The sequence below is a fragment of the Haliotis rufescens genome, unplaced genomic scaffold (genome assembly GCF_023055435.1).
Source record: "Haliotis rufescens isolate VD_foot unplaced genomic scaffold, xgHalRufe1.0.p SCAF_12, whole genome shotgun sequence".
Classification (NCBI taxonomy): Eukaryota; Metazoa; Mollusca; class Gastropoda; order Lepetellida; family Haliotidae; genus Haliotis; species Haliotis rufescens.
The window spans coordinates 8,887,101-8,913,105 of NW_025963802.1; the positions used below are offsets into that span (position 1 = coordinate 8,887,101).

Consider the following 26,005-nt stretch of genomic DNA (forward strand, 5'->3'; position numbering starts at 1 on the left):
ACTTCAATGCAATTTCAAAGAACTAATTACCCGTCGGTGTACCGATGTGATGTATGGCGTACTGTGATATGAGCTAGTTTTGCAAGCTAATTTGTTTAGTGAAACTCTTAGTATCATTTCACGAGAACAGTTCACATTTCAACGATATTTCCATTCTCAGATGAATCAGTCAGTTATAGTTGTGTTTTTCACAATCAAACCATCAAACATGTTTGACTGAGAGAAGGACTGCAATGGGATCAAGTTGTTCATGTGAGATTCTTAACCCTGGAGAGCTTCGGAAAGTTTGTTGCATTAATTACAATTATGAAGCGTTGAAACAACCTACTGAAGCGTATATAGCCTCTCTGTGGATTCATCAAAAGTGGCAGAAGCATTATGAAGGCAACCAAGGGACATCTATATAATGGTATTATTATGCAAATAAAGTATGAATATTAATGAAGTGGGTGTTAACAAGCTTGGACCAATTGGGTTTTTTCTGTCTGGATGGTTTGTGAGGCAGTGTGTATGACAGATTCACGTTTCTTTTTGCGAATTTATTGGAAACAGCTGTCTTGTAGTCGGTGTGAATCTCTTGAAGGTTTTATTTATTCACCTGGATTGCTTTTGTGGCATTGTTCAGTTGGCATGTTGGTCTTTGGCTGGATGTTTTAGTGTCCTTCATATGGAGATTGGGTAGGTCAGGGGATGGGTAGGTATGGGGATGGGTAGACATGGGGATGGGGTAGGTCTGGGGATGGGGTAGGTCAGGGGATGGGTAGACATGGGAATGGGGTTGGTCAGGGGATGGGTAGACATGGGAATGGGGTAGGTCAGGGGATGGGTAGACATGGGAATAGGGTTGGTCAGGAGATTGGGTTGGTCAGGGGATGGGATAGGTCAGGGGATGGGTGGGGATGGGGTTGGTCAGGAGATTGGGTAGGTCAGGGGATGGGGTAGGTCAGGGGATGGGGATGGGGTAGGTCAGGGGATGGGTAGACATGGGAATGGGGTTGGTCAGGAGATTGGGTAGGTCAGGGGATGGGTAGACATGGGGATGGGGTTGGTCAGGAGATTGGGTAGGTCAGGGGATTTGGTAGGTCAGGGGATGGGTAGACATGGGGATGGGGTAGGTCAGGGAATGGGTAGCCATGGGGATGGGGTTGGTCAGGAGATTGGGTAGGTCAGTGGATGGGATAGGTCAGGAGTGGATAGACATTTGGATGGGGTAGGTCAGTGGATTGGTAGACATTTGGATGGGGTAGTTCAAGGGATGGGGAGGATGGCATCTTTAATTGTCCTACACAATAGCTTACTTCAGATTCTTCCATGTGAATGAATGTTTCATTATAGTGTGACCTATTGTTACAGTCAGAGGCTTTGATCAAGCTGATTGCTAAAATGGATAGTGGCACAGAAACTCACTGACACACAATATTCCCCCTTGGCGTTTCTTTACAGTTGTCTCAGAATTCCGGGATGTGAATACAAAGCGGGATTTATGATCCTGGGGTTCTTACAGAAGTCAAGGCTATGATTAAGATTGGATGCTTTTGATCCTGGAATAGAGATGGACCCAAGTAGTGGCTTCTATGATAATGACACATACAGTTAGGATGAGATGAACTGGACAAAGAAGGGACTTTTATGGGTTTTTCCTGGCAAGAGAAATTCTTGGTTATGTTCTGATTGCAATGCAATTCCACCAATCAAAAGAATAATACTTAGAGCCATGTTTTCCTCATGTTTAATAAAATCCAGTAGTTTCAAGCAGGATGTTGATGGGGATCGAAGCAGTAAAGCCTCCTTTATTTCACTGAATGTGGTATTGCTTGTTCAAACCCGACTTGTTGGCTTCTCCTCACATAGTCTGACATGATAAATATCTGACAGTTGCCTTGTTAATTGGCAGAGATCTGCATGTCATTGGTTGTCGAAGATCTGCATGTGATGAGTTGTCAAGGATCTGTATGTGGTGGGATGTCAAGGATCTGTATGTGGTGGGTTGTAAAGGATCTGTATATGGTGGATTGTCAATGATCTGTATATGGTGGATTGTAAAGGATATGTATATGGTGGGTTGTCAAGGATCTGTATGTGGTGGGTTGTGAAGGATCTGTATGTGGTGGGTTGTCAAGAATATGTATGTGGTGGGTTGTCAAGGATCTATATATGGTAGGTTGTCAAGGATCTGTATGTGGTGGGTTGTCAAGGATCTGTATGTGGTGGGTTGTCAAGGATCTGTATGTGGTGGGTTGTCAAGGATTTGTATGTGATTGGTTGTCAAGGATCTTCATATGACAAGGTGTCATGAAATATGTTGGTTGTCAGGGATCTGTATGTGGTGGGTTGTCAAGAATCTGTATGAGGGTTGTCAAGGATATGTATGTGGTGGGTTGTCAAGAATCTGTATGTGGTGGGTTGTCAAGGATCTGTATGTGGTGGGTTGTCAAGAATCTGTATGTGGTGGGTTGTCAAGGATCTGTATGTGGTGGGTTGTCAAGGATCTGTATGTGGGTTGTCAAGGATCTGTATGTGGTGGGTTGTCAAGAATATGTATGTGGTGGGTTGTCAAGGATCTATATATGGTAGGTTGTCAAGGATCTGTATGTGGTGGGTTGTCAAGGATCTGTATGTGGTGGGTTGTCAAGGATCTTTATGTGGTGGGTTGTCAAGGATTTGTATGTGATTGGTTGTCAAGGATCTTCATATGACAAGGTGTCATGAAATATGTTGGTTGTCAGGGATCTGCATGTGATGGGTTGTCAAGGATCTGCATGTGATGGGATGTTTAGACCTGAAACATCTGATGTCCATGTCAGAATTTGTTTATCTAGTATGCCCTGAAACATCCTTTCAGTTTATAATACAAGTTAAGTAAGCTAATGCAGTGATCTTCTCATATCAGTTAACAGATTTTTATTACTTAAGAAATAAACGACTTGTCATTGTTTATCGTACAATAAAACTCTGTAGGGAGAATAAACCATGAGGGGCACCGCCCTAAGTGAAGTGTTTTATTGTATGACAAACAATGATCACGAGTTGTTTATTTCTTATATGAGATATAAACATTATGTACGGCCTCTTTAAGGATGATGATGAAATATACAGGCTTTAGAAATATTACCCATATTTTAATAATGGTGACTCCTTAATTGAATCCGACTTCGGCAATGTCGGACATATCCATTTTATGCACAGGTGGGTATTTCCCACATATTCTCACAATCCTCGCATCGATTACCTGTACCTTTTCTCCCAATGATGATTGTCATATCTCTTCCACTTGTTGATGCGATCGTTCAGTTATCACGTTTATCAGCGTTGCCCAGCTACATCTATGGGGAACAACTCACCAGACACTCCCCTCTCAAATATAACGTTGTCCAATATAGGATGTCATCAAGTTGAGAGCGCTTATTCGAATCTCCAGAAATGATGCCATGATAGATGTTTAATCGTGAAAAAAAACACACATCGTTCTTCATTGTTCTTTGCGATTTATTGCATAGCTATCTTATGAAAGACTTTTATGTATATGAAGCACACAGTCATTGTGTAAATTTACTTTTCAGGACCTTAATTACCAAAGAAATTAATTTCAAAGAACCAGGCCCTTCACACTGAGCTGTAAATGACATGAAATGCCATGGATTACACTGATGTAGTTTGACCTTCTTGCAAGCAAGAATTCATATATGATCAAACCATTTTCATTTGATTTATCAGACAAAATGAATTTTGAATCATTTGTGTAATGAAATCTTCAAGTATTTTCTATTTTTTTCTTCAGATTTTACCTTGCAGTCTTGTGAATAACACCACACAGACACTGTTGTATTGAGGTAAGTGGTTTTGAATTCAGTTGATTTATGATTGAATATTTTAATCATTTTTGTGCAAAAGTGGGGGCACGTTTGGCCCAGTTGTCTAAGGTGCAGCGATTCGCTGTGCAGAGTTGCGTCCCTTGGGCACGCCAGAAACCTATGATTGTTGGTTCGAAGCCAGATTCACCTCATTATGTTTCTAGGTTTATCAGCACCATACCCGTGCTCGTGGGTTTCCCTGAAGTGGTAAACGTCTGAGACCTGCATCACTTTGGGCTTTCCTCCCACATTAAGCTGACACGCCGTAATATGACTGGAATACTGTTAAAAGCGACGTTAAACCAAACTCACTCACTCACCCATTGTGCAAAAACAAAAACTAAATTAAATAAATCCTTTTGCAAAAATAAATTTCTATAAAGAAACAGCATGTTGCAGCTGCCAATCAATCCGGTGATGTACTGAATTTATTCAGTTGCAGCTGGACCAAACCGTTGATTTTCTTGTTTTGTGGTTCCAAGCCTAAATTCTCAAATGTGGAGGGAAAAGCACTCAAAAAACTACTTTCTCAACTCTTACTAAGTAGATGGGTACAATGTGTCAAGCCAATATCTGGTGTCCCCCACCGTGATATTGCCAAAATATTGCTAAAAGCAGTGTAAAATCATACTCACTCACTCACTTACTTAGTAGAGGTCAATGAATTTGTTGCAATGGCTTTTGAGGAGGAAAGGAAAACTAGCCTTACATACAGGTGTTTTTGAATGTATATTCTTGATTAAAAGGTTTGGAAGATTGAATAGATACTTTGTAAGATCATTATTTTATTATTATTTTCACAGAAAAGTTTAAATAAAAAAGGGTTTTGTAGACGTGTTGCCATATGAGCAATCTGTACATATGTTGGTTCCACATACCTTGCTGTTTAATGTATAGTTTTGACCATCTTTTTGTAGAGAATATGTACAGTTTGCATTCTGGGAAGAAAAAAGACAACTTCACCTTTGTTCCCCTTTATATTTTTATGCTGGTGATTCAAAAAGGCAATTTTTTAATGAAACTTCAAAAGTCACCTGTTGACTTCTATCAAGTCTGACCGCTACAATACCTGTCTGTAACACAAAAACAACAAATTTGTACACAATTCCATTTAAGACAGTACAGGAGATTTATATGACACCAAGCAGTGTAAAGCTATATTAGTACAATCACATCAAGGGTTGAAGGCCATGTTTCAGCCTGACCTTGGTATTCCTTGTGGATGAATTTACTCCCACTATCTGATCCTGATTGGTTCACTGGTCATGATTAGACAGACTTCTTCCTGGAGGAGATAATGATCGTATTGACCCCTGTGTTGGTGATACTAACCATCCCGCCATTAGCCAGGCCATCTTCCAGCAGGGATGGTTACAGACAATAGCATGCTTCAAGGTCAAACTAAGGCTAATTTTGATTGGGCAATAGAAACCCACTGCCACATGGTGATTGGTTGACTTGATATAGTTGTCAATCCAAAGAGTTGTTAAGAAAGATTCCTGTTTTTATAGTCTTGTTGATGCTTGATGTTTCAATCTGTTGCAACAATTTGAATAGCTGTATATGATTTTGAAAATATGCATTAAATTTGACATTTGATCCGTCACGCTCAGTGTTTAGTTCCAAATTGAATTCAATGCTAAGCAATATATCGGCAGGACAGTGCTACATTGAAAACATGATATGTTTATCTCCTAATTATGATGCAACATGCTGTAACTGGTAACTAGGTAACCGTCACAGCCATGTTATTTAGGAGTACAATTTGCTGGTTGCTGAGTATTTACAGGCTGATATGATACCGATGCATCTGGGGACCAGATAGGTTGACCATTGACAAGTGTGTCACACAAAGACACACAGTAGATTCTCCATATATACAATATGTAAAATATCGAGATCTGAGCTTAAATACTCCTGTGAATTTCACAGAGAAAGGGGCCAAATCATGTAATATGATACCCCACCTTGTCAATAAAGGGGTGGTGGCTGAAGTGTCCGCTTGTTGAGCTAAATACTGGATTCGTTCCCCACATGGCATTGATGTTGAACCATATTTCTTGTTTCCACCTCTGCTTGAATATTTGCTAATAGCCGTAAAAAACAACAACTATGCACCCACCCACCCAACGCTCGCTCATTCACTCACTCACTCACTCACTCACTCACTCACTCACTCACTCACTCACTCACTCTGATCTTGCAACTTTTACTGTGGATTGTCAACCTAAAATAATGATAGTTTTATGAGCCATTTAAGTATACTGGTCAGTGGGTTGGGTTTTACGTCGCTTTTAACAATAGGCCAGTAATATCATGGCGGGAGACACCAGAAATGGGCTTCACACATTGTACCCATGTGGGGAATGGAATGCAGGACCTCGGCATATTGAGCAAAAGGCTTTAACCTAACCTACCCCTCCGCACCTTTGAAGTGTAATGAATTGGTTCAACTTGCAGAGATTTGACAATTTCCATGATGAAATCATTGGCCTGTCCTGTTAACAGCAATCAAACAGGTTGCAGTTGCTGTTCTAGTACCCCAGCGTGAGACGGTTTTATTAGGTGAAACGATCCAAATTGAATATGGGAACAGGGGGGATGACATTTTCAAGCCAAGACTTACAACTTAATTAATAGGGAAAACATCCCTTATGTAGTCATAGGCTAATATGGGCAATCATCTTTTTGCTAGGACAAGATTTTAGTACAAAAAAATGCCTATGCATTTAAATAGTACTTTCCATAAAAAGGATATAGGACTGTACATGAAATGCATCTATATTCAAATTTCTATTTCATTCTTCAACACTAAAAGATTGTATGCATAATGTTCATTTATTATATAATTTTTTCATCATGAAAAACATGAATCTGGTGATGAATGTCATTTTGTCTGTTGTACTTAAAACTAATTGGATATATATTTTTAATTTAAATGTAAATTAAAAGAAAATATTGACAAATACAGTCCCCATGCATTTTTGTCTAAGTCAGTGTGTTAATATAACCCTGAATAGTTCTAACCTATGTTAGAGTGTTGAACATTATTTTTTTAGCTCAAACCATGTATAACTTCTTTATATAAGAGGAGTTTGCAGTGACCAGAAATTACATATAATCAAGATCACCAATTAATATGGATTATGTTACCTGTAATAGTTACGAGGGGTGGCTGAAAAGTTCTCAGCCTAACTACGAAGGATATACAGAACACTTTCAACAGTTGGCATGTGTTAAGTACAATACTCTCATCACGGGCTGCATTTGAACCAAATACACAACTAGGCAGCATACTGTACTCAACAAAATAAGTGCCCAGGGCACTTTCAAAATTAGACATAGAGGGCTCTTATTAGAATATTATTTGGGTGAAAAAACAGAGGTGAAAGATCGTAAATTTCGTGGTTTATGCTGACAGCCTGAAATGTTTATTTACGACAAATATTTTTTTTCCAGAATTTATTTGCCCATACACGATTAAATAAGTCGTGTGTACATTGGTCAATCGGAAGGGGTGCTAATTGGGATTGTTCACTAGCCAATGTATTAGCAAATATCGCCGTGGGCGCTTATTAGAGTGGGGCACTTATTACATCGAATACAGTATTTCTTTAGGAAGTGACTAGGCATTCTTGGTTGATGAAAATGGACAAAACTGGCTACCATGCTGTCATCAAGTATCTCCAACTGAAAGGGCTAACTCCAACAGCCATCCATGTGGATATGGTGTCAATTTTAGGGGATTATGCACTTTCCCGTGCAGTGTTAAGAGGGAGGCACAAGAGTTCAAGAGGGGAAGAGGGAGCCTGGCAGATGATCTAAGATCGGGAAGACCTTCAGCTGCCACCACTAATAAACAATTCATAAAATATGTAATATGATTATAGATGACCGACCACATGTCACGTGGCCAATACAGTAGGCATCTCTCACGGGAAAGATTTAGATATTCTGGAGCTGGTTATGATGATGCTGTCTTAAGCTGGGTTCCAAGCTTCTGCCCCCGGATCAGAAACTCACCAGGTTCATAATCTGTTGTGAGAATTTACGTCATTTGAAGCAGGCCTTTTTGAGCAAGCTGTAGCCATTGATGAGTCACCAAGGAACTAAACAACAGTCAAGCAGTGGAAATATCTAATATCTTCTCAAAAGAAGATGGCAGTCTGTTCCATCAGCTGGCAAGATGATGCCTTTGGGTTTCTGGTGTTCAAAGGAATTCTTCTGGTGGACTACTAGGGCTGAGACGAGTCCAAATTTACTACCCGGGTACCCGGGTACCCGCCCCCCTATTACCCTACCCTACCCGGGTACCCACTCCAGGTCTCAGGAGATGTCTACCGATTGGGAATTGTTTTAGCATAGCCCTGGCAAAACGTATTTAGATACATGTATTGAGCAATCTGGTCATGCATACACTGAAGTTGAATTAAGTTATATCTTTATTAAACCATATGAAAAATCAGAAGGAATGGGTGCACAGTCAGAAAGTGCAAAGGTCTGTGTTGCCATGGTTGCAATGCACGACTGGCTTTGAATTCATTGAACATCCTCCTTATTCACCAGATTTGGCACCATCAGTTTTCCACCTCTTCTCAAACTTGAAGAATGAATTTTCTAGCAAGCATTATGTAAATGATGGTGACATCTTTTGTTCTGTGATGGACGTTTTACCCAACAGGAGGAAGCCTTCCACACCAGCGGGATCCAGCCACTTCAGCATCGTTGGCAGAAATGTGTCGACCTTGGATGGGATTAGGATGACAAATAACTAGTGACCAACTCCATCATCGCAGTTAATCCTAGTTTGTCTCAGAACTTTCCAGCTACCCCTCGTACTTGAAGTCTTGAAGACTTTTTGTTGCTGTTGTATCTTTTGTTTCTCATCCATCAACGATGGAGCCATCAGGCAAATATAAAATTATTTATGCTATAGTTTTTGTATTTTATGATCATAAAGAGAAAGAGGCAGAAGTATTTATGACATTAAGGAAAGGTTGAGAGAATTGTGGCACTTGTTTGACAGAGAGTGGGTGGATGGACGGGGACTTTGTGGAGACAAATAATTATATTTGTTCATTTTTTATTTCCAGGGAATATTTTTTGTGTCTAAAATATGAGACAATTGTTTTTTCTGGAACAATTATTTTTTATTTTAATCCTTGGCACCCACCTGATATCCCCAGGATATGAAATGGTGGCTCCCTTATCAGACAACAAGCGGGAGGTTTTATAGGGACTTTCTGGCCCCTAGAATCTCCTAAAGGGTGTATACTAGCTGCCTTGCTGAGACAGCATTAGATACAGTAGTTCCACATATGTATTGCTCTATTTTATATTGCAATTTGCAGGAATAATATGTTGCATGCACTCCGACAAGAGGAATCTGATGCCGATATCCCCGTTTCACTGACAGTTTTGTCAAATTACTCTATGATGAATACTGCATTTAGGTTCTGTTAGTACTCATCAGACACTTTGAGGAGATTTTAGCAATATCACTGACATGTAAGTGGCATGCTCTTATTAAGATAAATATGGTACTACAAAAGATGCCAAGTACCAACCCTGAAGCCCTACCATCACAGCAATTGAAGAGGTATTTACATAAATAAGCGCTCTCCGAGCCTGTGCATTAATGGTAATCTAAGTAATGAATGTACAAACATGATTATCTGATAATTAGCATGCCAGAGAAGGTTGAATGAGACTGTCAGCTCTAGGGAGAATCAATCAGTGACCATTGTACACAAATGGACAGAGCTACCATATCCATAGCAACCAGAGGTGCCATTGTCCATATCACATCGCCCATGACAAAGACGCAGGTTTTGCTGTTGAGGACTGTAACGATGTGTAAACAATTTTCATATCAGGATTCTGGGGTGGGATTCTTTATATTTTTGTTATTGTTTATAAAAATAAAATAAATAGAAATTATTATTAGCTTCAATGATTTACCAGCTAAGGCCTCTGATATTTTCTGAACTATTGACTTTTTAATATTCTTATATCCAGTATTTTGAAAATATAATATACAGAGAAAAAATGTAGCATGATAACCTGACGGCCTAGGAAAATGAGTAATGCTAAAGATTATCTGAAGAGCATTTTTAACCCTTTGTGTGTTGTTTGTCCTTCTATTGGTGTTGCTGATTGAGTTGACTGATTAATATCTATCTATGAATGCACTTTCTCTCATGTCATTCATGTAGGGGCACTGCCTGTGGAATTCTAGGTTGGAATAAGCTTACCACTCCAATAAACTAAAAGCTGCCATTTCATCGGCATAGTTTCTATTGTTTGCCCTGCAAGCAACATGAGCTCACTGCTAGGGAGTTCTTCTATCAATACTCAACCAGTCAGAAATGATTCCTTATGAAAATTCTCTGAAATGTAATAATGAAAACAAAAATAGTTGTTTAATGTCGCGCTCAGCAATATTCCAGCTATGTGCCAGTGGTGTGTAAATAATCAAGTCTCGATCAGACTATCTAGTGATTGACATCATAAAAATTGATCTATGCAATAGGGACACAGGGAAACTTTAAACTGGATCTTCATGTGTCAAAATAAATAGTGATATAATAGAGATATAGATATTACAGTTTGTAATATTCCATGGTGGCCAACAATATGCTCATGCAACAGTACCTAAAAATCATCTGTCTTAAAGGAAAACTTTAAAATAATTTTAAGAATCTACTTTGCCCTAATATCTTTCAAACTTCAATCAAATATGCAGCGCCACAGAATGGGGCATTATGCCAGTAATTGTTTCGAATCCAAGACATGCAGCCATGAATATGGTCCTTGGTTTGGCGGCACCAAATCTGTGGTAATGGATTTCTCAAAAGTGGCAAATATCTAAGACCTGCATCACTTTCTTCAGCAACCCATGCTTGCGTTTAGAGGTGACTATGCTTGTCATAAGAGGCGAGTAACAGGATTGGGTGGTCCAGCTCGCTGACTTGGTAGATGCATGTCATTGCTCATGTTGTCAGTCACTGGAGTGATTGGTCCAGACTTGATTATTTACAGACTGTCGTCATATTGCTGGAATATTGCTATGTGCGCTGTTAAACAACAAACAAACAAAACAAATCTTTCCACACCAAGTTGCCATGCTGTGATATAACTGAAATACTGTTCTAACTCCATCGGCATGGAATGTTGCTAAGATGATTCACACATGGTTTGTCTTGTCCAGACTTTATTATTTACAGTTTGCCATGAGAAAACCTCTCTCAGACTCAGTGTTGGAGAGCCACACAACGGAGAGATTTCCCATTCTGTATCCATCAAGTACGGCTTTTCTGTCATGTAGCCATCATGCTGTGATATAACAGAAATACAACATCAGACTCAACTCTCTCAGACTCGGTGAGCCACACAAGAAACAGTCTTCACATTCTGTACCCATCATTGAACCAGTGGATTCAACATCCTATTTAAGTCTGATAAATAAATAAATAAATATATATATATATATACTCAACCAGTTTCACGCATGTGATTTTCAAGAGTGATATATATATATCACTCTTGAAAATCACATGCGTGAAACCGGTTGAGTAAATTATACAGTTCATCTTTGGACTTTGGTATTTTATCTCTCTCTCTATATATATATATATATATATATATATATGCTTTGCTTAAATAGGATATATAAAGCCCACGCCCCACTGCTTGTATATTTTTAACAATATTACACCAAGGCTGTAATGAGTTATCATATTTCTATGCATATTTTTCAATATTTTAGTTATATTTCTATATTTTTTGTCACACAAGCTGTTAAAGCCTGCTGTGTCCATCAAGCGTTGACGGATGTGTTTCACACAATGCTTGAAAGGCAGTGTACTATGTATGAAGAATGTACTATGTATACAGAATGTACTATGTATACAGAATGTACTATGCATACAGAATGTACTATGTATGCAGAATGTACTATGTATGCAGAATGTACTATGTATACAGAATGTACTATGTATGCAGAATGTACTATGTATGCAGAATGTACTATGTATGCAGAATGTACTATGTATACAGAGTGTACTATGTATGCAGAATGTACTATGTATACAGAATGTACTATGTATACAGAATGTACTATGTATACAGAATGTACTATGTATACAGAGTACTATGTATGCAGAATGTACTATGTATGCAGAATGTACTATGTATACAGAATGTACTATGTTTACAGAATTTACTATGTATGCAGAATGTACTATGTATACAGAATGTACTATGTATACAGAATGTACTATGTATACAGAATGTACAAGTATACAGAATGTACTATGAATACAGAATGTACTATGTATACAGAATGTACTATGTATACAGAGTGTACTATGTATGCAGAATGTACTATGTATGCAGAATGTACTATGTATACAGAATATACTATGTATGCAGAATGTACTATGTATGCAGAATGTACTATGTATGCAGAATGTACTATGTATGCAGAATGTACTATGTATACAGAATGTACTATGTATGCAGAATGTACTATGTATGCAGAATGTACTATGTATACAGAATGAAATTGTGTGCTCAGTCTTCACTACAAAACAAATACCCCCAGTAACTTTATTTGTTCAGTATACAGTGATAGAAACTAACATTTTAGTCCGCTAGTCCTTTTAATGATAACATAAAGCTTAACCCTGTAAATGGCATATTTCTACTAGTCCTTATGATACCTTAACTATTGGGCAGTTTGGCAAGGACTATAGGACTAGTGCCAATTTCTAACGCTGGTATATATATATATATATATATATATATATATATATATATATATATATATATATTAGAAATAGGGGGCTCTTATTAGAATAATATGTTGGTGAAAAAAACAGAGTTGAAAGATAAATTTTGTGGTTTATAGTGAAAGCCTGAAATGTTTATGTACGACAGATACATTTTTCCATAATCTAATTGCCCATAATTAAGGGTGCACATAACACACGGGTGTGTATTATACGCGAATAAATAAGTCTTATGTACATTGATCAGTCGGAAGGGGTGCTAACTGGGATTGTTCAATAGCCAATATAACAGCAAATATCGCTGTGGTCGCTTATTAGAGCAGTGCGCTTATTACGTCGAATACAGTATGTTGTATTTCATCAAGTAAAGAAAACAGGGAACACAATGACTTTCTGCACCAGTAGGTACTTGTGTGGGGACAATTATGATGTGAAGAGGGCTGTTTGCCAGTGGTAGATGAGTTAGCAAAAGGGGGGTAAAAATCTAATATTTGATTTATCATTGCCCAATGATAAATACAGTTATCGGTATCTCAGCAGCTTGTTCTTATTACTGGTTATCACGATGTAGATATACATGTTTTAATATGGCACTCTGATTGTGACATGACATCACAATGGCATTCCATGATGTCATGAGATAATATAAACATGTAATTGACAGTGTTGCAGTATCCAGTTAAACTGTATCCCCCTGGGCTGTTGATGTGTCGCTTTATCAGTTGACATAAACATGTAACAGTTGATGAATTAAATCATTTTGATATAACTCACGGCCATCTCTACAAAAGATTAATTGTCCAATATCACGTAACCTGAAGCTTCACAAACATGTGTTGCATAACAGACTTTCCAGAGCATGGTCGCAGGCCTTTGTCAATTAATACTTAGTCAGCACTGATTTGTTGACATAATTTAATTGAATATAATTTTTCTGTTAGAATTCTGGTTCCCAGGGGCAATCAGTTGATACCTCGGCTTAGTTCTCAATTCTCTACTGGGTATATGCTACTCAAAAGAAGTTAAGGACCACACATTCTAAAGTAATAAAAGAATCAGTTGGTCCTTTACTTCTTTTGAGTAGTATATAACATCAGTCATGGAATTATTGAAGGATGTCTGCTAGTACCGTATTCGACGTAATAAGCGCCCATGGCGATATTTGCTGATATATTGGCTAGTGAACAATCCCAATTAGCACCCCTTCTGATTGATCAATGTACACAAGACTTATTTATTCGTTTATAATACGCACTTGTGTGTTATATGCACCCTTAATTATGGGCAATTAAATTCTGGAAAATATATCTGTTGTGTATGATACGCTCAGACTTTTCTTTTGTATCATTTCAGGCTGTCAGCATAAACTACGAAATTTACAATCTTTCAATTCTGTTGTTTTTCTCACCAAACTAATATTCTAATAAGAGCCCCCTATTTCTAATTTTGACAGCGCCCCGGGCACTTATTATGTCGAATACGGTATATGGTTTTGAGGTCGCAACTTAAACTGTCGTGTTAGGGTGTCTTTTAACAACATATTTAAGCCAATATGTAGCCAATATGAAGTGATGAAGCTGAGAAAAGTCATTTCGTCAAACACATGACATAATATACCATACAAAAATATAAGGAAGGAATCTCCCTTTAAAAGGGGACATTGCTTATGGAAATAGTGTATGAGAGTAGTGCCACAACACCCACATGCCAGCACAATATAAGGAAGGAATCTCCCTTTAAAGGGGGACATTGCTTATGGAAATAGCGTATGAGAGAAGTGCCACAACACCCACATGCCAGCACAATATAAGGAAGGTATCTCCCTTTAAAGGGGGACATTGCTTATGGAAATAGTGTATGAGAGTAGTGCCACAACACCCACATGCCAGCACAATATAAGGAAGGAATCTCCCTTTAAAGGGGGACATTGCTTATGGAAATAGTGTATGAGAGAAGTGCCACAACACCCACATGCCAGCACAATATAAGGAAGGAATCTCCCTTTAAAGGGGGACATTGCTTATGGAAATAGTGTATGAGAGAAGTGCCACAACACCCACATGCCAGCACAATATAAGGAAGGAATCTCCCTTTAAAGGGGGACATTGCTTATGGAAATAGTGTATGAGAGAAGTGCCACAACACCCACATGCCAGCACAATATAAGGAAGGAATCTCCCTTTAAAGGGAGACATTGCTTATGGAAATAGTGTATGAGAGTAGTGCCACAACACCCACATGCCAGCACAATATAAGGAAGGAATCTCCCTTTAAAGGGGGACATTGCTTATGGAAATAGTGTATGAGAGAAGTGCCACAACACCCACATGCCAGCACAATATAAGGAAGGAATCTCCCTTTAAAGGGGGACATTGCTTATGGAAATAGTGTATGAGAGTAGTGCCACAACACCCACATGCCAGCACAATATAAGGAAGGAATCTCCCTTTAAAGGGAGACATTGCTTATGGAAATAGTGTATGAGAGTAGTGCCACAACACCCACATGCCAGCACAATATAAGGAAGGAATCTCCCTTTAAAGGGGGACATTGCTTATGGAAATAGCGTATGAGAGAAGTGCCACAACACCCACATGCCAGCACAATATAAGGAAGGAATCTCCCTTTAAAGGGAGACATTGCTTATGGCAATAGCGTATGAGAGAAGTGCCACAACACCCACATGCCAGCACAATATAAGGAAGGAATCTCCCTTTAAAGGGGGACATTGCTTATGGAAATAGTGTATGAGAGTAGTGCCACAACACCCACATGCCAGCACAATATAAGGAAGGAATCTCCCTTTAAAGGGGGACATTGCTTATGGAAATAGTGTATGAGAGAAGTGCCACAACACCCACATGCCAGCACAATATAAGGAAGGAATCTCCCTTTAAAGGGGGACATTGCTTATGGCAATAGCGTATGAGAGAAGTGCCACAACACCCACATGCCAGCACAATATAAGGAAGGAATCTCCCTTTAAAGGGGGACATTGCTTATGGAAATAGTGTATGAGAGTAGTGCCACAACACCCACATGCCAGCACAATATAAGGAAGGAATCTCCCTTTAAAGGGGGACATTGCTTATGGAAATAGTGTATGAGAGTAGTGCCACAACACCCACATGCCAGCACAATATAAGGAAGGAATCTCCCTTTAAAGGGGGACATTGCTTATGGAAATAGTGTATGAGAGTAGTGCCACAACACCCACATGCCAGCACAATATAAGGAAGGAATCTCCCTTTAAAGGGAGACATTGCTTATGGAAATAGTGTATGAGAGTAGTGCCACAACACCCACATGCCAGCACAATATAAGGAAGGAATCTCCCTTTAAAGGGGGACATTGCTTATGGAAATAGTGTATGAGAGTAGTGCCACAACACCCACATGCCAGCACAATATAAGGAAGGAATCTCCCTTTAAAGGGAGACATTGCTTATGGCAATAGCGTATGAGAGAAGTGCCACAACACCCACATGCCAGCACAATATAAGGAAGGAATCTCCCTTTAAAGGGAGACATTGCTTATGGCAATAGCGTATGAGAGAAGTGCCACAACACCCACATGCCAGCACAATATAAGGAAGGAATCTCCCTTTAAAGGGGGACATTGCTTATGGAAATAGTGTATGAGAGTAGTGCCACAACACCCACATGCCAGCACAATATAAGGAAGGAATCTCCCTTTAAAGGGAGACATTGCTTATGGCAATAGCGTATGAGAGAAGTGCCACAACACCCACATGCCAGCACAATATAAGGAAGGAATCTCCCTTTAAAGGGAGACATTGCTTATGGCAATAGCGTATGAGAGAAGTGCCACAACACCCACATGCCAGCACAATATAAGGAAGGAATCTCCCTTTAAAGGGAGACATTGCTTATGGCAATAGCGTATGAGAGAAGTGCCACAACACCCACATGCCAGCACAATATAAGGAAGGAATCTCCCTTTAAAGGGGGACATTGCTTATGGAAATAGTGTATGAGAGTAGTGCCACAACACCCACATGCCAGCACAATATAAGGAAGGAATCTCCCTTTAAAGGGAGACATTGCTTATGGCAATAGCGTATGAGAGAAGTGCCACAACACCCACATGCCAGCACAATATAAGGAAGGAATCTCCCTTTAAAGGGAGACATTGCTTATGGAAATAGTGTATGAGAGTAGTGCCACAACACCCACATGCCAGCACAATATAAGGAAGGAATCTCCCTTTAAAGGGAGACATTGCTTATGGAAATAGTGTATGAGAGTAGTGCCACAACACCCACATGCCAGCACAATATAAGGAAGGAATCTCCCTTTAAAGGGAGACATTGCTTATGGCAATAGCGTATGAGAGAAGTGCCACAACACCCACATGCCAGCACAATATAAGGAAGGAATCTCCCTTTAAAGGGGGACATTGCTTATGGAAATAGTGTATGAGAGTAGTGCCACAACACCCACATGCCAGCACAATATAAGGAAGGAATCTCCCTTTAAAGGGAGACATTGCTTATGGCAATAGCGTATGAGAGAAGTGCCACAACACCCACATGCCAGCACAATATAAGGAAGGAATCTCCCTTTAAAGGGGGACATTGCTTATGGAAATAGTGTATGAGAGTAGTGCCACAACACCCACATGCCAGCACAATATAAGGAAGGAATCTCCCTTTAAAGGGAGACATTGCTTATGGCAATAGCGTATGAGAGAAGTGCCACAACACCCACATACCAGCACAATATAAGGAAGGAATCTCCCTTTAAAGGGGGACATTGCTTATGGAAATAGTGTATGAGAGTAGTGCCACAACACCCACATGCCAGCACAATATAAGGAAGGAATCTCCCTTTAAAGGGAGACATTGCTTATGGCAATAGCGTATGAGAGAAGTGCCACAACACCCACATGCCAGCACAATATAAGGAAGGAATCTCCCTTTAAAGGGAGACATTGCTTATGGCAATAGCGTATGAGAGAAGTGCCACAACACCCACATGCCAGCACAATATAAGGAAGGAATCTCCCTTTAAAGGGGGACATTGCTTATGGAAATAGTGTATGAGAGTAGTGCCACAACACCCACATGCCAGCACAATATAAGGAAGGAATCTCCCTTTAAAGGGAGACATTGCTTATGGCAATAGCGTATGAGAGAAGTGCCACAACACCCACATGCCAGCACAATATAAGGAAGGAATCTCCCTTTAAAGGGAGACATTGCTTATGGCAATAGCGTATGAGAGAAGTGCCACAACACCCACATGCCAGCACAATATAAGGAAGGAATCTCCCTTTAAAGGGGGACATTGCTTATGGAAATAGTGTATGAGAGTAGTGCCACAACACCCACATGCCAGCACAATATAAGGAAGGAATCTCCCTTTAAAGGGGGACATTGCTTATGGAAATAGTGTATGAGAGTAGTGCCACAACACCCACATGCCAGCACAATATAAGGAAGGAATCTCCCTTTAAAGGGAGACATTGCTTATGGCAATAGCGTATGAGAGAAGTGCCACAACACCCACATGCCAGCACAATATAAGGAAGGAATCTCCCTTTAAAGGGAGACATTGCTTATGGCAATAGCGTATGAGAGAAGTGCCACAACACCCACATGCCAGCACAATATAAGGAAGGAATCTCCCTTTAAAGGGGGACATTGCTCAACCATTGAAATGGCAGCCATAGCAAACTTGATTCATGCATCTTCGTCTGCTTGTTCAGGTTTGTTATGTAAACTAATTTAGAAGTTATTGATTATGATATTCGAGGTTGTATTGCATTTCACATTACTTACTCAACAAACGAATTCTGTGGTTCACACAATGAGTTACTTTGTGCTACATGGCAGATCCCCTACACTCATGCCATCTGTTGGGGAGATAACTCAATCTCACTGAACTGCATACCACTACTTATTATTCATAACACATGACAATTAGACTGGGATATTACACTGATAAGCCTAATTACACAGAGACAATGTCTAAGTTTCACACATTAATTGCAATGTCAAGATCTAGGCAGACAATGTGCAGAAGACAGTTAGGAACCATGTCTCCCTTTAAGACCTTCCTGCCTTTAGCATTGCTGGTGTGTTCTGGAACAACATGAAATTACATGATGAGACCAATAACGTCTCTTTTTGAAATGCCAACTGACATTTAGACGTACTCAGCAGCAATTGGGCTGAAATCTGTCTCACCCTTTATGTGACTAATATGTTTTCATTGGTAACAAATTAGATATATCCCAATAGTTATTCAATTATTATATTTCTGCAAACACCTATAATTGCACAGGCATTGCGAAGAAAACTACATGTCTGTCACTAATTGGCCATTATGAAATTAGTCTGATTGATATGTAATTTGGCCTTATTGGCAAATCTTTCCATGGGATTTTGTTATGGCAAAACAGACACTGTTTTGCTATGAACTACACATGATTTCAAATTATCCTGACAGACTCAACAAAACATTCAAGGCATCGAAAAGAATTATTTGATAGTTCGAAGACCAAAAATGAATATTAATGCCAGGTTCTCAAAAACCACAAGGACAAGAAGCTGAAGCTTGAATGAGGCTGAGCATGTTATTCCAGGTTTGATCGGAGCATCATTAATTGCCACTTTCCCTCATCAGCTGTTGACAACAACAATTTTATCTTAAGCCTACATAGGGATTAAATTGAGCTGGATCTGAGTGTGGGTTGGCTGTGAGTATATCTCCATGTTGGTCATAGGAATGTGCACTACATCATCTCGATGCTCATGATGTCAATCACTGGATTGTCTGGTCCAGACTGGCTTATTTACAGACCGCTGTCATATAGCTGGAATATTGCTGAGTGCAGCATTAAACAACAAACCAACAACCAACACTACATCTATATTCTGCCAACATTTTTGTTATTGTATCTGAGCTTATAGTGGGTGTATATACCACTCAGCTTTTGATAGGGATATTCTGAGGGTTCACGCAGGGACTGAACAAAACTGATCACTGAGAGAAGTTGTCATACAAACAGTATTCAATATTGCCTTTAAACTGACTCATTTTCAGCTACATTAGACATAATAAGTAGTTTATGTAACATTCCCTTAAGCTTCTGTTTAAAGTTTTGTAACAGTATGAAATACTATCAAAAGTTGAGGAGTTAAAAGTTTCAGTGATGTCCAACTGTGACTCAGAAAAGAATAAGACCACCTCCGTGGTCTAGTGGTAGAGTGTCTGCCCGTGGAGCGGAAGGCCCAGGGTTCGATCCCTGGCCGCGTCATACCAAAAGAAGTTTAAAAAATGGTACTTGTTGTTACCCTGTCTGGCACTCGGCATTAAGGGACTAAAACAAGGACTGGTTGACTTGGCGTCAGTATACTGTGTCTGAGTGGGGTATTCATGTTAAACAGCGGCATAGTATCTCAGTGGGCTAGCACTATAAATCTGCATTAGCCCGGACTAGTACAAGCAGCCACACACACACGTGCATGCACGTCGCTAAATAAGTGCAATAATCTTGGACGCGACGTTAAACCCCATTTCACCTCACCTCACCTCAGAAAAGAATACTATTGTTGTCACTGTGCTAAGTTAACATAGGTTTTGTATATTTGTATAACTAGAATTGCTCTGTCAAACAAGCTACTGAACACATGCAAGAACATAAAATGCTTCAATGTGACGAACCAATGAAATCAAGCATGGAGCGTCAATTGTCAATCATCCCGTGGATTGTATCTCCTTTCTATATGATAACTACCTAGACCACCATAGCTTCATTTGGGAAGTTATAACCGTCTCAATCTCTCATATCCATACCTTCTCACAGAATTTCTAGGGTAATGAGTGTGGTGAATCAGACTCAAAATGAAGCTTATGGCTGTGAATTGGTCCAGGCCAATTGTCATGATAGTACAGAGATGTTTTCCAATGGATAAGCAATTATCAGGAATATTTTGATAAGCTATATTTTTGGCATCCTGTTTTAATCCTTTTTTTTTCTTCTTTTTTTTATAAATATTTTTATTTCAATTCAGTAGACATAAATGTAATATTGGTACATGAGGTATATACGTGAAGCAATTTTTGAATCTAAAAACATGATCAGATATGGGTATGTATTAATATTGATTGACTGAGAAATTATAAGTAGGCTGATAATTCCTTCCATTTTCTGTCAAATCTATTAATACTACAATTTTTCATTGCGATAATTTTTTCTATTTTACATACGTCTTTCAATAGTTTTTTATCTTTGTGAAGAGTTGTGTCCCTTATAACTGCCAGGATCTGCTTGTGGTGGATTTAATCCCATATTCACTGATTGTTGTGAGAACAAGGCCACAGATGCCTTCAGAGTGGTTATCACAGGTGCCACTGATGGATTTTGTTCCACAACAAAAGTTGACCATTATGATATTAAATATGCTTTTTAGAGGTGACATTGACCCCATCTCACTGACTCTCTCCTCACTATGAAATTGACAATTACCTTTCTTTCCCAAAATAGTTGTTATTCAAGTAGTCATATCAAATCTGATTAAGAAATGATTGGTACAGTTTTACAACAGCTTTGAAGCAAAACATCTCATCTATTTTGTCCCATATGATTGATTGCATTGCTTGACAAACATCATTTTAATAATAATCTTCTTGTTTTCAATCCAAATTTCATCTTCCCAAGGTTATGAATTTAGTTTCTTTCCATTTGGAACACAGAATTAATGAACATATGTTTCTAGTTTTACCTCCGGGAATAACACGCACTGTTATTTGTTCTTGAAAGAAATGACTTTTCTTTGATTTGAGATTTTCGCAAATCCCACAAGACTTAAACCTGATCCACAATCAATCAATGGTATCATTGTTCTCAACAGTATATCTTTCAATATGAACAGTAAAATTACATCTGGAGCAATTCTCAGCCAAGAATCTAACCCTAGATTTCCATAGGTGCTTTGGGATGACAAAAACACTTAATCTGTAATCCCCCGACAAACTGTGAACAAATATGAACGTGGAGTTGTCACTATTAAAATCCCCTCCAGGGCTGTGCTGAACATCATATTATCATCTCGGGGGTGTTTAAGCCAGTTAACGGCCCAGTGCGATATAATCAGCTGCATTCCGGTTGTAACAGTGTTGCAGATCACGGCATTTGGTTAATCTGATTATACCCTGTCATATTTGATAGCTGCGATACAGTGGTGTCTCGGGCTCCTTACATCTCAGGAGTTGGAGAGCTGAGTCGCAGAGTTAGTGCATCATTTCTGCTAATGGGGATATACCCCACGGAATGGATGGCAGCCAGCGTTCTCTTCAGCTGCAGTCATAGAGCTGTGCGGTTGACTTAAAGGGGCTGTTGAATACTGTTAGAGATGGGAGAAAGAAGCGTGATCAATATCATGTCAGTCTTTCCGCGGATGTTGATGAATGCCAAAATGCTGGAAGTCGTGTTTGGTTTAATTCCCATTTACTTCCGAGAACAGTGATATTTGAAAGCATATTCATGCAAGCTGGATTAGCAAGGTAGTTTCCTGCGAAGTCTTGGTGTTACGTGAAGTTTCCTGTCCAGTGGCCAAGGCTTTTAGCTGAAACACACAAAACGTCTGTTGAAGTTGTACATAGTTCATCTGCAGGCTATCTGCCATGCCTATCTCCAATACATCTTCCCTCCTCACCACTCCGCAGCGATAGTGGCTTAATACTATACAATTGTCCTCGTGATTATAGTGCTATTTGTCAACACTGGAGATTGGGAGATCTTTATCAGATTACTCCTTACCCATCAATATTAATGGACTTGGACAATATTTAATCTGTGGGATCACTTTCTCAAGCACGATAATATTGGCAGTTTATGTCATTTTAAGAATTTGATATTGGAGAGATTTTTCCACTTGAAATATACTGTGCTTTGACCTAATAAGAAGGTGAATTGAAAATTATCTGTTTGATATTTGAAAATAATCAACACCCATAAGTGATTTCAGGTTATCGTTAACAAGTGAATGTATGGTGAATAAGCCTATAATTCTAACAGTTTCAAGTAGGTTATTCTGTATATACTACTCCAAAGAAGTTAAGGACCACTCATTTCTTTATATTATTATAGTTAATCTGTCATGACACAATACATCACTCAAAAGAAGTTAAGCACCACTCGATTCCATTGCTATAGCTAATATGCCATAGTATAATACGTATACCACTCAAATTAATTCAATTAACATTTTATTCTTTATTTTACTACCATTAACCTGGCATGACAGATTAACTATAGTAATATGAAAGAATCTGATGGTCAATAACTTATTTTGAGTAGCATATTACTCATATTCTTTTTTATGAAGTGTTATAAAGATTAACATATGACTTTTCTACCCTGTGGAGAACAACGCTCCAGTGAGCCAACTGTTCAGATGACATATTGTTATCAGTGTGGAATGCTCTGTACTGACAATTCAGCATTGAGAAGAATGCACATGCTCAAATATCAAAATGTTATTACATTCAATTTTTCGACACTTATGGTGTATATTACATGTAACCACAGGGGTTGCTTTTGACAATAAGTTAAAATTTGAAGAGCCATACCCAACGGGTTTTTTAAATTTTTAATAATTATTAGTTTGACAATGAAGACATGCTGTCATTTAAAAAAAAATATCAACCAATACTTTTTTAGTATAAAATTGACATGGTATAGGACTTATATGCTTTGAATGAGATGTCTGTCACATGACCATAAAAAGATGTTCATGAGTTTATAAATGGCACATTTTGCCGTTCGTATGTTTTTTCATGAAATGACGTCAAAGACGTACACATTGACAGACTTCTGCTGTATTCCGAGTGGCAGTTGGGTAGCCTATGGTTAAGCGTTCGCTCATCACGTTGTAGACCCGGGTTTGATTCCCAACATGGGCACAATGCGTGAAGCCCATTTCTGGTGTCCCCCGCCGTGATATTGCTGGAATATTGCTAAAAGTGGTGTTAACCATACTCACTCACGCCTGTGACCTGCAAACTACCGCTCTCATTCTCTCTCTCTGTACTCACTCACTCAGTTTTGATGCAAAACATTTACATAGACTGCCAATAACCATTAAAGCTTAGAAACACAATTAAGAAATGATCTGATTTCGTAAAACCATACTCACTCACTCACTCACTGTATTCCTAGGGACACCAGCATGAATAAATATTGAAGCATTGTTTCTCATCATTCAGACCCTTTTGTTCTGTACTCCTCATTTTAGCATACATTAGGAAAAAGTCAGAGAGTTCACTGCATGCCCAATTACAAATATCCCTGATATGACCCATCCTAGTGAACAAAAGTGCACATTCAAACTATCGACTCGATCCGTGTCTAGACTGACAAGAACAGTCTATAGCAATGTATGAATTTACCTCAGTATCTATTTGACACATCTTTATAATCAACTACCAATGATTGCCCAATTGATCAATGATGACTTACACTTGTAATCGCCACAGGTTCATTAACAACTTCAGAAATCCATCATGTTTATCGTGTCGGCCATTTTGACATCCCGTACTTGATGTAAATGTATTACGATGTGCTGTCACTGTGATCGACTTACTGAGATAGTTCTTAACAAACCTCGCCTCATCTAACGATGATACTTTTTGAATCTGTTTTGTTCTAACCAAACCACAGTGCACTGAGATGTCACTGCAAACCTATCCTCATGAGGAAATATTATATGCCCCAAGTTGTATGACATGTGTAAACATGAAGTCACTGCATACCTACCCTCATGAGGAGTGAGTGAGTATGGTTTTACACCGCTTTTAGCAATATGACCGTCAGTGTAAACATGAAGTCACTGCATATCTACCCTCATGAGGAGTGAGTGAGTATGGTTTTACGCCGCTTTTAGCAATATGACCGTCAGTGTAAACATGAAGTCACTGCATACCTACCCTCATGAGGAGTGAGTGAGTGAATATGGTTTTACGCCGCTTTTAGCAATATGACCGTCAGTGTAAACATAAAGTCACTGCATACCTACCCTCATGAGGAGTGAGTGAGTGAGTATGGTTTTACGCCGCTTTTAGCAATATGACCGTCAGTGTAAACATAAAGTCACTGCATACCTACCCTCATGAGGAGTGAGTGAGTATGGTTTTACGCCGCTTTTAGCAATATGACCGTCAGTGTAAACATGAAGTCACTGCGTATCTACCCTCATGAGGAGTGAGTGAGTGAGTATGGTTTGACGCCGCTTTTAGCAATATGACCGTCAGTGTAAACATGAAGTCACTGCATACCTACCCTCATGAGGAGTGAGTGAGTATGGTTTTACGCCGCTTTTAGCAATATTCCAGCAATATCATGGTGGGGGACACCAGAAATGGGCTTCACACATTGTACCAATGTTGGGAATCGAACCCGGGTCTTCGGCGTGACGAGCGAATGCTTTAACCACAAGGCTACCCGCCAGCTCCCCCCCTCATGAGGAACTATTATGTGCCGCTATAAAGCCAGTTGTTGTATGACCGATGACCGTCAGTGTACACATGAAGTCACATGTACTAAATAAGATTTAGGTATACAAAAGTGATATTAAAAAATATTAAAGAATTGTCTTTTCACTTTGTGTCATTTCATTGGAGAATGATCCTTAAGTCTTTCAACACCATAGGCCGGTATACCGGCCAAGAAGCATCGAGCCCCCAGACACCATAGTCACGTCAAAATAGTATATATTGTTATGAACCTACGTGTCATATCAATCATTTATTAAATCTATCACATGTCACAATGTTTGAAATACGTATTCCATTTCAATTAATCATTTTTTTCTCCGATAAATTAAAAAATTATTCACCATTTCCCACAATGTTATTGAAAATAAAATTCTCGGACACACTTCGACAACAGGTCCTCATCGAACATGTCAAAGAGCAAAATAAAGATGTTTCGATCGCGTGGAATGTAAGTCAAATGACATCTTTCGTCAACTTCTGAAATTTATAATATACTCAAGGCTGTACCATAGCTGTACCGTATTCGACCCATTAAGCGCCCCTCCCCCAATAAGCGACCCCCTCCCGGTTCGGAAAATTTATATAGTAATTATTTTGTTTCAAATGAAAATCATCCGGGAACCGAGGTTTCCAGATATTTGAAGTCCGTATAAGCGGGGCATGACTGTATTCTGTTTATTTTAGATATTTGTGACTTTGAATATTATGAGCAGAAAAAAATTACACCTTACCCCTTCAGCGAAGTCCGGCAAACGAACGGGGTGATGAGAAACTTCGTCAGTACAAATTCAAAATTTGAGATAAAAAAATCACCAGACATGGTGATTTACCGTTTAAA

The 26,005-nt window shown here is 39.1% G+C and overlaps 1 protein-coding gene across 2 annotated transcripts in view; it reads left to right on the forward strand.

Annotated features, from left to right (window-relative positions):
- Positions 1-26,005, forward strand: part of LOC124143898 (sex peptide receptor-like) — a 213,342-nt gene that overhangs the window by 121,446 nt on the left and 65,891 nt on the right. For both annotated transcript variants that reach the window (XM_046513064.2, XM_046513065.2), the window contains one exon: positions 3,779-3,830. The gene's annotated coding sequence lies outside the window, so the exon portion shown is untranslated. The remainder of the gene's footprint in view (positions 1-3,778; positions 3,831-26,005) is intronic.